This window comes from Thermobia domestica, chromosome 6, assembly GCF_964235325.1.
Source record: "Thermobia domestica chromosome 6, izTheDome1.hap1.1, whole genome shotgun sequence".
In the NCBI taxonomy this organism is placed as follows: Eukaryota; Metazoa; Arthropoda; class Insecta; order Zygentoma; family Lepismatidae; genus Thermobia; species Thermobia domestica.
Window position 1 is genome coordinate 241292672 of NC_137459.1, and position 15820 is coordinate 241308491.

Consider the following 15820-nt stretch of genomic DNA (forward strand, 5'->3'; position numbering starts at 1 on the left):
ATTTCTCGTATTTCTGGACGAGGAGCATACTTTACTAGTTGTTGAAAGACAGCGCGCACTGTGTCGTATTTTGGATCGAAATCAGTTAGTAGGAAGTTATAAATTGTTTCTTGGTGTAAAGTTGATTGATTTCCTCTGGAAGTGGATGCCCAATCCATATTGTTGCTGACATTAGTAGCAGTAGGATCTGTTATTGGTGTAAGCCGTTGTTTCTTGGGATCTAAGGTTTGTTCGCCGTCAGAAAGAGATCTGGATCGAATTCGTTGTCCGGTAGTGACACAGTTTGCATAAGTGGTAGGAACAGTGGTGGTAGTTGGTACTAGCCGTGTAGTGCCGGTAACAATACGTGGTTGCGTTTTTTGGCGACCATGTGGGCGAATGTTCAATGGAGTTGTTTGAACAAGAGTCGATGGACCGGAAGCATTGCCAGAGTCCGCCATAGGGATGAGAAGTCCTAGGGCCAAAGCCGAAGAGGAAGCACTAATAAAATCGGTATCCGGTGGAGGTGCCAAAGTCGTCAATTAGTTTCGGTGATATAGGCCTCCGAAGAGGAGAATATCAAAAACAAATCGTTAGCCCAAGAGAATTGCAAGTTCGTCAACAGTAAAGTCAATTAGATGTGTTAGCCTCCGTAGAGGCTTAAACCAATTCGACGGTTGTTTCCTTAATCCTCAGTGAGGTAAGTAATCCAACCGTATTTCAGAAGTTCGCGATTCAACCAATGGGGATGGATAATTCAGTGACTCGCCTATTTTTCTCCGCCAGCTGCGGATACCCTATTTTTTTACCTGGTTAGAGATTCCAGGTGGCCAGTTCGTAAGAGCGACGTTTTTTTACGTTTACCCGCTTAAAGGGTTGCGCCCTTTCTTCGGTAAGAGGTCGGATGGTATAGGAGCGTCAATTTTAATATGAGAGGGTCTAGGTGTTGTTTAGTCATCTTTATTAAACATTTTATTCAGTTTACTCAGAGGGATGGGCATCAATTAAGTGAGGGCAATTTTCATGTGCCATGGATGCTAAGGAAGATCGTCTGGCTGACATAAGTCGTAGTCGTTCCTTAACTTCGGTGCCTGAAATGAAGAGAAAATACCAAAACACAGTTGCGGTGATTCAGGTTCATCAGGAGCTATAAAAACATACGGTGCAATCACAAAAAAAGTCGGTAAGCAAGACAGGAGGAGTGGTAGATGTCATGAAGGTGAAGTGCTATGACGCCACAACACATGGGTATTGTTAGTAAAACGAATGCTGTTAGCTTCTGTTCCTGGGGCGACTCAGGAACTAATGAAGACAAAGGCAGCCCTGTTAGTGGTTGGTTACTGTGCATGAGATGGATAGATGAGCGGTGAAACTGTGCCAGGATGATAAATGTCGAAAACTTCCGGATCGACGTTCTCGCGGCCGAGGTTCAAATGATACAAGGTCATCAGATGTTGTAAAGGTGTCGGATAATAAACAGCAGGGGTATCGAAGTCTCTATCATAGCGGAGAATGTTCAGGAATACGGGATGAGCAGTTTCAATGCGTTTTGTAATGTATTTTAAGCGGAGAGCCTCAAGATGGGATAAGAGCGGTGGAAAATGGATACGGTCGTAGAGTAGACGGGTTGGGTGGGGGAAGCTGGATACGAAAGGCTAAGCGAAATGCATGGCGTTCGTGTATTGCTAGTTTTCGATAGTACTTCGGAGGAGCTGGCAACCAAGCTGTGTGACCATAGGTTAAGACCGGACGCATGAAAACTCTGTAAGTGTTTAGGAGGAGATTTGAATGTAGACCCCACGTGGTACCAACTAGTCGTTTCAGTAAGTTAAGTCTGTTTTTGGCTTTTTCGATGACAGTGAGAAGGTGCGGTGTCCAAGTAAGCTTGGAATCGAACACAATGCCTAGATACTTAAGAGTGTTATGGATGGTGACTGGTGAGTTATCAACATGAAGTCGTAATAAGTAAGGATTTCGGTGTACTCGAGATCGACGACCAGATGGTAAGAAGACGATAGCTTGCGTTTTAGTAGCATTGATTGCCAAACGCCAAACGTTGCACCAGTCAACAAATGTGTCAATTGCCTGTTGAAGGCGTTGTTGGATACCAGCAATTGTCCGTCCAGCAGCGAGAAATGCAGTATCGTCAGCGAATTGGAAAAGTTGTATACCAGGAGTGGTTGGTAAGTCGGAGACATAAAGCAAATACAACAGAGGAGAGAGAGAAGATCCCTGAGGAACGCCAGAATTAAGGAATATTGGAAATGACAGAGCATCATTGATCGATATGTAGGCAAGTCGGGCTGTGAGAAAGGAGTGTATAGTTCGTATGTATGAGAGAGGTAGTTGGAAAGAGTATAGCTTGTATATAAGACCCTGGTGCCAAACTTTATCGAATGCCTTTTCAAGATCGAATGTAACCAGACATGATGGATGACCCTGGTTGAATTGATTGTATATAGAGGTGCTGAGACGTAGCAGGGGGTCCAGAATGCTGAAATTGGGGCGAAATCCTGCTTGATGCAATGGTAGAAGAGCGTGAGCCTGTAAGTGATCGTGGAGACGATGCACTAAGATACGTTCAAATATTTTGCTGAACGTGGACGTCAGTTGTATAGGTCGATAAGAGGTAACGTCAGAGGGCGGTTTATTAGGTTTGGGAAAGAGTAATACTTTTGAGTACTTCCAAGTGATGGGGAAAACCCAGTACGGAGTATAAATGTATAAATAAAGCTTAGGATGGTGAAGACGACAGGAGGAGCGTTTTTGATCAGAGTATAGGTAAGCCCATCGAAGCCTGGTGCTGTATTTCGTTTCTTAAGGAGAGTAGACTGGAAGTCTGGCGGTTGGATGGGTACTGTGAGTGCATTATTTAGTTCCAGAGCGTGACTATGATGTGGTTGCAAATGTGTTAAGTTAGGATCAGATAACCGATCGATTTCTGTAAGTAAACGTTGTGGAGTATGCCAGCCAGGTAAGGGAGTAAAGATATTTTGGAAGTGTGCGGCAAAGGTATTGGCCTTGTCCTGATCTGAAGAGAGTGCTTGCTGGTTTACAACTAGTGGGTATGGTGTCCTTTGGAATTTGCCAACGAGTTGATTGAACTGTCGCCAATATTTGGTAGGATGGGATGTTTCGTTGAGTTTATTACAAGTTCTGGTCCAGTGAAGGCGTTTGTATGCGATTATGTAGTTATGAGTGATTCGAAGATATTGTCTATGAAGGCGAAGTGCTTCTAAATTACGGCTGCGAGTGTATTCTCTGTAGGCACGTCGAGCTGCAGTTATGAGAGAAAGGTATCGTGGACGAAGTTTCGGTTTGTGCGGGGAAATATATGCTGTTGGAATGTGGTGATCAGCTGCTGTTTGTAAGGTCTGAGTGAGATGTTGCACGGCAGTGTCTAGGTCATGTTGTGATGTTAGCTCTAAAGTATCAGAAAGTGCTGCGGTGATGGTCGCTTGGTACGCTGGCCAGTTGGCCTGATGATACATATAAACTTTTCTCTTCGGTATGGTATGGTGTGAAGAAGTGTTGGTAGCAAGAGACAGCTTGATAGGAACGTGGTCGCTCCCCAAGGAATCCAAAACGTCAATATTGATATGAGAGTTGAGTGTTGTAGAGGATGTAACGATATCAGGTGTGGTATTGCTAGATGGCCGAGTTGGCCGAGGAAGTACATGGAAGTGGCCGGTCGTATTAAGCGTGACGAAATTCAAAAATCGTTGTTGTTCGTGTTGAGGCCGGCTGTGAAAATTGATGTCTCCCATGATAATGAATTTACGATAGGTGTCAGAGAGGTACTGAAAAAACTGATATGGTATATCCTGTCTCGGCCTGACATAGATGGTTGCATAAGCTATAGTATGATTCCTGAGATATAAGAGAACAACATTGTATTCGGGCAACTGAAAAGCAGGAGGTAGGATAATAGACCGATGGGGAATGCGAGATTGCAAGCCAATAGCTGTACCTCCATGGAGGCGAGCGCCGTTCGGTCCATCATGTCTGTGGAGAACGTATTTAGGAATATAGCAGGGTATATAGGGAGCCAGGAACGTTTCGTTGAGAGCAAAAGCGGTGATGTTTTCCTCCAGAAGAAGTTGTTGAAACAGTACTTGATGCGTAAGAAGAGATCTTATGTTCAAAAATAAGAAATTGTAAGCCATGATGATGTGGACCAGAAGCATGGAAATAGCACTGATACTACGGAGCATGTTCAAACAGCCGTTTCAATGGGTTGAATTTGGAAATGAACGTTGGATCCACTGTATGTGGCGTGTAATGTGAGATTGTAAAGAAGTTTAGCGGAGTGAATGATTTGGTTGAGGACGTGCTGGCGCTGAAATGGCAGGATGTTCTGTAAAGTAAGAGTTATGAATCGTAAGAGGTCTTCTACTGTGACAGGATGTGTCAGCGAGTTTGCAGGTGGGGTGCTGTCATCAGAAGTTTTGATAGGTGCTACTAATTCTGGCTTATCAGGTGCAGGTGCGGGCTTGGCACGACAACGGTAACTGTATGTAGGGTGCTTTTCAGGGCAAGTGGTGCATTGAGGAGGTGCGCTTGAATTGGGGCAATTTCTGGTCAGATGATTGCCACTACAGTACCCGCATTTGACGGTGTTTGTACAATTATGGGTGTAATGATCGTTTTAGGTTTGGCATTTCTCGCATCGTATTGGAAGAGGTGGAGGCGTGCGAGAAGGCTCTACCTTGTAGCGGCGGCGATATATATATGCACCGTTAGCCAAAAGATGATCAATTATTTGCTGCTGGTCGGTCAAAACACGCACAAAGTAGGTAGGGCCATTGTTGTTACGAATTCGAATACATTTTTTGATTTCCAGGCCCTCGTATCGCAGCTCATCAAAGATCTCATCGTCAGTGAGTTCGGGTTCAATGCCTCGGATAACGACTGAGAGAAGTGGTGGACGACGAGGTGGCGGAGGTGTTTTCCGTTGGCTCGGATTGAGAGGTGATAACACAGCCTGGGGTCCAAAAATTTCATAGGTAGCTTTGTTTCTAACATGAAAGTTAGGGTTAGGCGATTTCAATATGATTCCATCAATAGTAGGAATGATTTGGTGGACATCAGCGCGCGTAACATATTTATTGATTTCCATAAAGATGGCGCGTGCAGTCCGGTACTTGGTATCGAAATTCTTTAGGATGAAATTATACATGGTTTCTCTGTTAGCTGGCAAAGTATGAGAGGATGGCGCATTAGCCCAGTCCATCTCGGAGTTTCTCGCAGTCACTGTGGCATTGGAACATTCTCCATCAGAGCTATAGTGTCTTGGTTTCTTAGCGTCTGATTCCTTGGAGTGCCCAATCGGAGATCGTGAGCGAGATCAAGATTCAGTTTGCTTAGAGGTATCTGCTTTAGTGGTCTTCGTACCAGCAGAGTGACCTGGTTTCGTGGTTGTACCCTTCGCTCCCGTCGGGGAGGGGGCATGATGATGATCTAAACTAGCAACGATGCGATTCAGATGAAAGTGTTGTTAGGCAGTAGTATGAATGAAGAGCGAGAGGAAGCCCACTGTGGCTCTCACTTGAGGAAGCAATACGTCCTCGCGGATCCACAACAAGAGATGAAGAAACGATTAGATGATGATGACCACGGGTTCCCACTTGAGTCAGCAATACGGACTGCAAGGGGATGTCGATTGTCTGGAGCAGAACAATCCTCCCTAAATGAACAAAAACACAATTAGATGCTCACAGAGCGTTAAGAATCAAGCTCAGAAGTATGAATCGATGATTCGACCCTGAATTCTGAGTTGATGATGTAAGAGCTTTTTTTTAAGGTGAGGGAGTAAAGGTATAAAATATATCTTTATTCATCATTTCTGAGCATCCATTTTGAGGAAGAGATGTTGCACTCCCACCCATTAGAGGGTTACGCCCTCTCTTTGGCACAGATGTTAAGACAAGTTAATTGATTTTAAACTATTGGAGGTGGTCTAAGTGCTACTATGAGTAAATTAATATTTAACATAAAATATAAATACATTAATCTTGATGAGAAAAAATGTATATAATAATAATAATAATAATAATAATAACAAGAATAATAATAAGAATAGGAATACTGAGAAAACATAAGTGCAGGAAATACATTCAAGGTACTAAGGTGCTGGATATGAAAAATAATACATTTAAAAGTGTAAATAAATATAATGTGGATATGAATAGATGAAATGAAGTGCATTCACGCCACAATCACAATGGGTAAGTTAGTTTAAACACGTGAGGGTTATATCTTCTGTCTCGGGGCGACTCGAGACTGATGTAGACAGGATGAAAGCTGAATGTTAATTATGAATGAAAAACAAGTGCTAAGATGGTAGAATGTGAGGTAAATGTTCGTGAATCATGTAAATGGCAAAGATATCTCTTTCAGCTGCGTCCAGATTCGATGTTTGAATATATATCGTTGTTAGAATGTTGAGTGGCGAGTGTAGAAATCTGTACGGTGCGTCGGTAAGGGCATCAACTCGTAATGTATCGAGATATAAGGGATGAGAAGTAGTGATGCGAGACTGTATATATTGTGCCCTAAGAGTAGAAAGATGATCAATGATGTTGGGAAAATCAATGTGTTCATACGTGAGGTAATTTGGATATGGTAATTTAATACGATATGCAAGGCGAATAACATGGTGTTCGAGAATCGCAAGCTTTTCGTATAGCGTAGGTGAGGCATGGCACCAGACAATGTTACCAAATGTTAATATAGGCCGTAAAAATGCTTTATAGGTATTCAGTAGTAACTTTGCATTTAGTCCCCAAGTTGTGCCAGTGAGACGACGGAGGAGATTTAATCTGCGCTTTGCTTGCAACGCAAGTTTTTGGAAGTGAGGTTTCCAAGAGAGTTTCGAATCAAAGATCACTCCTAAGTATGTTGCAGAAACTGCTGGTCTAAGGAAATGACCATCCACTGACACACGAAGATTTCCAGGATTTCTGTGTACTTTACTGCGTCGTTTCGAAGGGAGGAAAACAAGGGCTTGTGTTTTCGCAGTGTTAACAGTTAATTTCCATTTACTGCACCAATTAAGAAAGTTGTTTAATGTTATTTGTAGGTTTCTGCTGACCTGAAGGATTGTTTTCCCAAGCGATAAAAATGCAGTATCGTCTGCGTATTGAAAGATGTACACATTAGGCGGTGGGCTCGGCATGTCGGAAGCGTATAATATATATAATAATGGACTAAGGGCGGAACCTTGTGGTACACCTGTATGTGGGAAAATGGGCCTTGATAGTACATTTCCTATTGAAACATATGCAATACGGTTACTTATAAAAGAGTATATGAGTCGAAGGTAACAAGTGGGCAAGCCGAGTGACTGTAGTTTACGTAGTAAACCATAATGCCACACTTTATCGAATGCCTTTTCTAAGTCCATGAGGACTAGACAGGATGGAAGTCCCTTATTGTACTGATTTGTGATGACTGTAGTTAAACGAAGCAGTTGATCACTGATAGAGAAGTTAGGTCGAAAACCTGCTTGATGTATTGGTAATAGATCATATGCCTTAAGATGTGCATGAAGTCTATTTACTAGAATCTTTTCGAATAGTTTACTAAATACGGAAGTCAACTGAATCGGCCGATATGAACTGACATCATGAATGGGCTTATTTGGTTTATGGAATATACATACTTTGGAAACCTTCCACTGTAACGGGTAATAACCAGTTGAGAGGATGAAATTATAAACAGAAATTAACAAAATGATAAAAGAGTCCGGTGATTCTTTTATCATCCTATAAGAAATTCCGTCCATGCCTGGTGCTGTGTTTCGTTTTCTACTAAGAGCTGAATGAAATTCAGACGGTGTAATAGGCCTTGTAAGAGGATGATTGTGATCAATGTGATGTGATGTAGAAGGCTGTAGCGAACAGATGGTGGAGAGATCAATCCGCTCATCACGACAAGGAGATTCTGATGGAGTAAAGACTGTCTGCAATTGGTCAGCGAAAACATTTGCCTTATCGATATCAGTATGAAGCGGTACACCATTAAGTTGAAGCGGATACGTATTTATTGTACTTTTACCCGTTAGTTGGTGAAATTTCTTCCAGTATCGGGTTGGATGTACTTCGTCTCGCAGTTTGTTGCAAGTACTAATCCAGTGCTTCCGTTTGTATGCAATAAGGTAGTTCCTAACTGCTCTTTGCCATTGCCTGTGGTAAAGGAGCTCTTCCACATTACCAGTTCGGTGATATTCTCTAATGTGTTGACGTGAGCGCTTTACAAGTGCAAGATATTGAGGTGGCAATTTTGGTTTGTACGCGCATATTTTGTCTTCAGGAATACTTACACGTGCGTTTGTTGTTAAGGTGCCAGTAAGATGAGTGAGAGTATTATATAATTCGTGTTCGCTACTTGGTGCAGCAATATCCGTAATATCTCGGTCAATATTCTGCCTATATGTGCTCCAGTTTGCTCGATCATATCGCTTGACAGTACGGTATTCGGTTTTACGCTGTGGGCAACGGCCCCTAGTCAACGATAGCTTAATTGGTGCATGATCGCTGCCTATAGTGTCAAGAATTTGTATAGTGCAGTCACTGACTAGATTAAGAGACGTTATCACTACATCGGGTGTTGTTTGACTAATTGGTCGTGAATGACTAGGTAAACGATGTACATGTAAATTCAAATTTTGAGTTACATAGTCAAAGAAGTGTTGTTTCTCTCGGTCGCCTCGACTATGAATGTTCATATCGGCCATGATGATGACATTTCGGAAGTTATGTGCTATGTAATGAAGAAAATCAAATGGGATGGGGTGTCGCGGCCGTATATAGATTGTAGTGATATTGATAACAAATGATGGGTAATAAATTGACAAAAGAAGATGCTCCGGATGATTGATGAAAATCTGTGGATGATATTGGCGAAACGATACCTTAGGGGAAAACCCAACTGCGACCCCACCCTGTGCTCTTGCACCATGCCCTGAATAGTCATGGCGATATATTTGATAACCTGGTAGACGTACTGTGGTGGTAGGTTTGAGTGCAGTTTCATTTAATGCAAATAGATCAATGTGTTCCTCTAGCAGTAGCTGTTCCAAGAGAAGTTTATGTTGTAGAAACGATCGAATATTAAGAAATAGAATATTCATAATTGCCATAATGAGAAATACGAGTGCCATGGTTTTATACGGTTGTTTCAAGTGGTGCGATTTGAAAATGGGCATATTGTCTGGAGTAGGTAGCATGGAGATTGATATTGAAGAGTGATTTAGCTGTGTCACTAATAGTGCGAAGGATATGATCACGTTGAAAAGGCAGTATGTTTTGAAGCACAATAGTCAAACAGCGGAGAAGATCCTCAACACTGAAAGGGTGTAAAATTGATTGCGCTGGTGGTGTTGGCTTGTCAGAACTTCGGAGGGGTGCTGTAAACTCTGGACGAGTAGGTTCTGCCTGAGGTTTTACCTTGCAGCGATAGCTGTAAGTGGGGTGTGAGTCTCCGCACGTGGCACATTTTGGAGGTTGCTGTTGGTTTTTACACAATCTAGTGTTGTGTTGTTCACCGCAATAGCCACATTTAGGTTGATTAGGGCACGAGTTCGTAAAATGAGAATTATAAACTTGACATTTCTCACATCTAATAGGCACTGGTCCAGGAGTCTTTGACGGTTCTACCTTATGGATCTTTTTGTAAATGGGTGCACCGTAGGCTAATAAATGATCAATAGCTTGCTGGTTTTGAGATAATACCCGAACCATATAAGTAGGTCCTGAATTATTCTTGATACGAATGCATTTGTCAACATTGATGCCCTCTTGAATAAGTTCTTCACGAACTTCTTCATCTGTGAATTCAGGTAGGACGCCACGAATGACCACAGACAGCATTGGTATCTTCTTCGGAGGTGGAGGTTGTTTGATTCTAGAATTCGTTTTCTTAGCAAGTTTGGCATTTTTCCCAAAGATTTCATAGGATGCCTTGTTTCTCAAGTAGGTTCCAAAATTCGGGTCTTTTGATTTTATGATATAGCCATTTCTAGTATGAACTATTTGCTCAACATTAGCACGTGGGACGTATTTAATTATCTGCAGAAAGATCATCTTTGGATGGGTATATTTAGCGTCAAAATCGGTAAGTAGAAAGTTATAAACCGGGTCTGGAGTTCTGCCGAGAAAAGCTGATGATGATTCTGTACATGGTGGTCCCGTGTCCATGGCGTTGTCAACTTGGATTGATTGAATGTTAGCAGGATGTAGTCCACCGCGGAATCTTTTTGCAGACTGGGTAGAATCACTGGATGGATGTCTATCCCTAGATGAATTCGCTACCGGCTGACTACCCCATGAGAAATGCCTAGTGCGTCTGGAAGGTCCAACGGATGCAGCTTGGGCAAGCGAAGAGCTTGTGTTTGTAGGAACAGAGGCTGGTAATCCTATGTGTTTACCGAGAATAGATTGCCCGTTAGTGATGCCAGAGTCCGCCATCGTAAGAAGGTAACCTAGGGCCGAAGCCCAAATGAAGATGAATGTGAAAGAAAAGATGATGAGATGAAGTTCAAAAAGCAAGTTTGCCCTCCGAAAGTGAAAACTTCCGTCCACCCTCTAAGTGCTGTATGTGTACTTTAGCTCACAAATGCGTATTGCAACACTTGGTCTTAGCTAGTACACTAACTGACACAAGAGAGGTTAGGCTCCTTGATACCAGGAAAGAATGATGTAAGAGCTTAGCTTAGCTTAGCTTGCTTAGCTTGAAAGTGTGGTTTTGTGTCGAATATCGGACAAAAGTCCCTGACTCGATGACAGCTATAGAAAAGAAAATGAATAGACCTGTGGGGGGTGAGTTAGAATATGAGATACGACGACGTCATGTGACCTTCAGCTGCAACTGTCGCAGTGAGGGGGAGAGTGTGGTTAAATAGTTATGCTACAACCGTGGCGTTCTGTAAGTTCGTCGGTGTGTATGCGCTGTGCCAATGGCTGCTATAGCGGGGTTGACGTGGCGGGGGAGGTTGGCCCAAAAACGAGTATGGTGTTGATGTAACACGTCCCGGATAGGATAGATGTTTAAGTCCTCTAAAAGTTGACGATTACGCGTATATCGGTCATGGCCTGTTATGATACGAGCTGCCCTGGTTTGCACACTCTCGACCGTGCGCAAGTGACTGAGTGCCGCATGTTGCCATGCTGGACATGCGTAGGTGATTGTGGACAAAATTACCATTTTAAAGACGTGGAGTCTTGTTTCATGACTTAAGGCACTGCAACGCAGAATAGTATAAAGGGCAGACAATTTTCGAAGGGCTCGGTGTTTAATGTCCCTGATATGAAGACCAAAAGTAAGGCCTCGATCTAATATAACTCCCAAGTATTTAGCATGCAGACGGTGCGGAACTTCAATGTTGTCATAGTATAAATGATGGATGGCTCTGCTGCGTCTTTTGCTGTAGCAGACTGCAACGCTCTTATCCGCGTTGATTTTTAGGCGCCAGATGGTAGCCCAACGTTGAAAGACATTGAGTTGGCGCTGCATGTAGTGGTAGCAAAGACGAAGATTGCTGCTATTCGTAAAGAAAGCAGTGTCATCGGCGTATGTTGCAGGAAAACAGTGTGGCACAATGGGTAAGTCTGCGGTGTATAAGGTGTAAAGCAGAGGCGAAAGAACCGCACCTTGAGGCACACCAGCTTGAATTGGTTTGGGAGCAGACTTGGACTGTCCCACAGAGACATGGAAAAAGCGATGAAAGAGGTATGAAGTGAGGAGTTTCAGATAAGGTAAAGAGAAGCCTTGTAAGCGAAGTTTGTAAATGAGGCCTGGTAACCACACTTTATCAAACGCCTTCGAGATATCAAGGTATACACCTACAACATATTGTCGTCGATTAAAAGAGGTAGTCAGGTGGTCGACTACCCTCACTAATTGGCTTGTTGTGCTGTGGTTAGCACGAAAACCAAATTGATAGTGGAGGAGTATATCTAGAGTGGTGACGTGCTCGTGAAGTCGGGCGAGAAGCACTCGTTCGAAGAGTTTGCTCACATGAGATAATAGGCTAATTGGTCTATAGTTTACTGGGAGAGTCGGATTTTTACCTGGTTTAGGGAGAAGAATGACTTTCGCTTCTTTCCAAGCACGGGGAAAGTAGCAAACCTGAAGGATGCCTGTAAATAAAGCAGCAAGATAGAGGAGTAGCTTCCGTGTCCCATGTTTCAGTAGTTCCGGGCGGATCTGATCAACTCCAGGCGCTTTTTTTTGGGGCAAGTGACAAATTTGACGCTCAACTTCCCTTGGTGTTACGACCTCAGGCAGGGGAAGTATTGGTTGAAAATGGAGCATGCGCATATTGGCCTGAACGTCCTGCCGAATGTGAGGAACGACAGGAGTCGCATTAGGTGTAAACTGGCGCTCTAGAGATGCAGCAAATAGGTCTGCTTGCCCTTGGTCGTCATGTATGACCCCATGCGGACCTTGCAGTATTTGAGTTTGACGAGAAGTCTCTCGGCGCTGGAAAAGGCGGGAATACTGCCAGATTTTAGTGTCATTAAGTGTGACCCCACGAAAAAGTGTCTCCCAGTACTGCTCGGTTTGTCGTCTAGTGATGGTCTTGATTTTGCGGCTTAAGGTGTTCCATAGTTTTTTGTAGAGTGGATGTCTGGTGCGCTGCCAAGTACTTCGAGCCCAGCGTTTGAGATGGATATAAAGACGAAGTAATGGAGAGTCACAGGGTGGATCGGACTGCGAGTCAGGTATTATTGATGTGCTGAGGGAGTCAGCCGTACGTAGAGCAAGTGTGAGATGGGCGACCGCCTGATCAATTTCCGCAGGAGAATTTGGACGAGCGGCTATGTCGAGCAAAGAGTTTAATTCCTGCTTATAGACATCCCAGTTCGTAGTTCGGGAGATATGAGCGGGTGCAGGACGGGAGATATGATGATGCGAAATTTTGAAAAGGACCGGATCATGATCTGAGTCCAGTGCTGAGATCACGTAAGGACGTGTAGCTAAGATGGTATCTTTGTTTAGAACTATGTCCAACACATCCGGTTCTCCGCCTGCTTTAGGATGGTGAGTTGGATCAGGTGGCCCATAGGCGATGAATGGAGATGTGTGCAGATACCGGTGTAATATTCGTCCGTTTTCGTTGGAACGTCTGGAGTGCCATTCCCCATGTTTTGCATTGAAGTCCCCTGCCAATATGATTTTGGGACCCAAGGTCGAGATGGCGTCGAAATCATTGGGATCTAAGTCATGTGCTGGAGAACGGTAGCCCGTGACCAATATGAGAGGAATCCCGGGGAGGAAGACTTCTATAGCAAGAGCTTCTAGTGTGTGTAACGGGGGTAAAAGTAGTTGTCTAGCTTTGAAACTTCGTTTCAGGGCAATCAGTAATCCTCCTTTCCGTCCTTGAACTCGATCGAGGCGAAATAATTGGTAGTTGGGCAGTCTCCAGTGTGTAACCTGGGCAGTGAAGTGAGTTTCCTGTATAAGTATGATATCTACCTGATGTTCTGCTAGAAAACGAATTAGGAGACGCTTCTGGTCGGTAAGACCATCTGCATTCCAGGTTACAACAGTTACAGTGTGATGAATGAGTGGTTGGTTAGAAGCAGCCATCAGCAATCATGTCAGCAAATGTTTCTATGACGACAGCAGCCTTGGACGCAAGATCCGTGGCTTCCCGAAGTCTAGTAAATCCTTTCTTGATATGAGAGATAATGTGGCCAAAGTTGAAGGTTTTGATGTAAGTGAGGAGTGAATGGAGATTAAAGTCATTAACGGATGGTGTAGACGCACTATCTGGTGTGCTGGATGTAGAGGGAGCATCCTGATTTGGTGGTGGAGGTCGGTCGCTGCGAGTTGCCTTATTGTCCAGTGAAGTCGATACAGGAGGGCCGGAGCTGCGGCCAGAAGGAGTTGATTTCTTGAGAGCATCTGAGTAGGAGCGAAAGACGGGACAACCGCGATAATTGGCTGGATGGTCCCCTCCGCAGTTTGCACAGGTTGCTGGCGTAGATGCATCTGGTTTGGCACAGGCTTTCGTAAAATGACTTTGCCCACACTTGACACACTTAGGTTGAGCTTTGCAAGTGTCTTGTGAATGACCAAGACGTTGGCAGCGGTAACACTGCAGAACACTCGGCGGCCGATAGGGCTCAAATGAAACTTTATAATGAAGCAATCCTGATATGTTGTAGATCTCCTGTATATTTGGAGTTTTCTGGAGGGAAATGAGAAAAAGTGGCATGAGGACTCTATCTCCACCAGTGGGGCCCCGACGAGACATTTGATGAATCATGAGCGGCTTAAAACCTAAAGTGAATAATGCAGACTGAAGATCAGCGACGACGGTATCGATGGGTAATTTGCGAACGACAACCTTTACGGGTCGGTCACTTTTGGCGATGCCAGTAGCGTATTCAGTTTTCGTCTGTTCGCAGTAGTTTTTTATAGTTGTGAAATCGTCCCTAGAAGATACCTGAATCACAATACGTTCTTTGTTATGCCGGACCTGAGGCGATTCTCTGAGGGTCTTGCAAAGGCTTTTGGTAAAGTTGTAAGTATTTTGGATGCCGTAAATGTACATAGGTGGTGGTTTAACCTCTTTCGTGGGTTTGGGTCTTGGCTCTATCACAGGAGCTTCGTTAGCTGTGACACTAGAGAGAGGCTCAAATCTGTTGCTCATTGGCAAAGGAGGGAAGTCTGATGATTGTCGTTGGCTCAGTGTGGACTCCAAGGACGAGCGACGTCGCTTGGGTGTAGTAACCAGTGTAAAGTCCATAGCATTGTCGTCCTGCGGTGGATCAAGGGATGGAACGTCAGGCGCTGACAGGTTAGTTGAAGATGGTCGTGGCTCGGTAGTAGCGCCGGAGGTGGTGGGCCGCCCCAGTGGGACAAGAAAGTCCTCAGGCCGGTATTGAGATCTGCTGACTTTCTTTGTGGGTATCTTAGTCTTCTTTTTCGAGATGACTGGGTTGGATGTAGCCATCATAGGAGCAGAGATGATGAGTGAAAATGATATGTCACAAATATAAGCTACCCAACGAAAAGGAGAGTAACTTAATAAATCGTTTAGCCAATAGAAATAGCAGGGTCGTCAACAGATAATATCAATGTGGTGTTCCAACCTCCGTGGAGGTTTAATAATAATTCGACGGTTGTTTCCTTCACCTCTAGGAGGTAGGTAATCCAACCGTATATACGAAGATCGCGACTAAAATAAACCAATGGGGATGGAATGTCTAAGTGACTTGGTTATTTTTCTTCGCCAGCTACGAATACCCTATTTTTTTACCTGGTTAGAGATTCCAGGTGGCCAGTTCCAAATGAAATCTTTGAGTTTTACGTCCCACGGTTATGCCGGTTAGGCTAAAGGAGACGGTGATGATGAGTAATGAATGAAATGGTGGAATGAAGAAAGTGGGAGGAAACGGGAGAACCCCGAGAAAACCCACGCACACGGTGTTTGTCCACCACAAAGTTCACTTGGCGGGGGCTGGGATCGAACCCGGGACCTCTAGCATCAGAGGTGAAAGCTCTACCACTGAGCCACCGTGGCGCTTTGTAAGAGTGACCGAGCTCTAACCTATAACTTTAGCTTTCAAACCTTTGATTTACGGTTATTTGTGATTTCACGTTTATAACAAAGACAAATACTTTTAAAAGAGTGTACTTTAAATAAATTACTTAAAGAAATATTTTTCACAAAGTTTATCCTTTTAAATTATTGTTCAAAGGCCTTTGCCTTTAGTAAGCCTTCTCCGAAATAAAAGCAAATGAATTGTGCTGCCATCTTTGGAGCTCTTTTAAAATACGCATATATATTTGCGGCCCTTCCTTTCGACAATGAGATCTCAGAAACTAC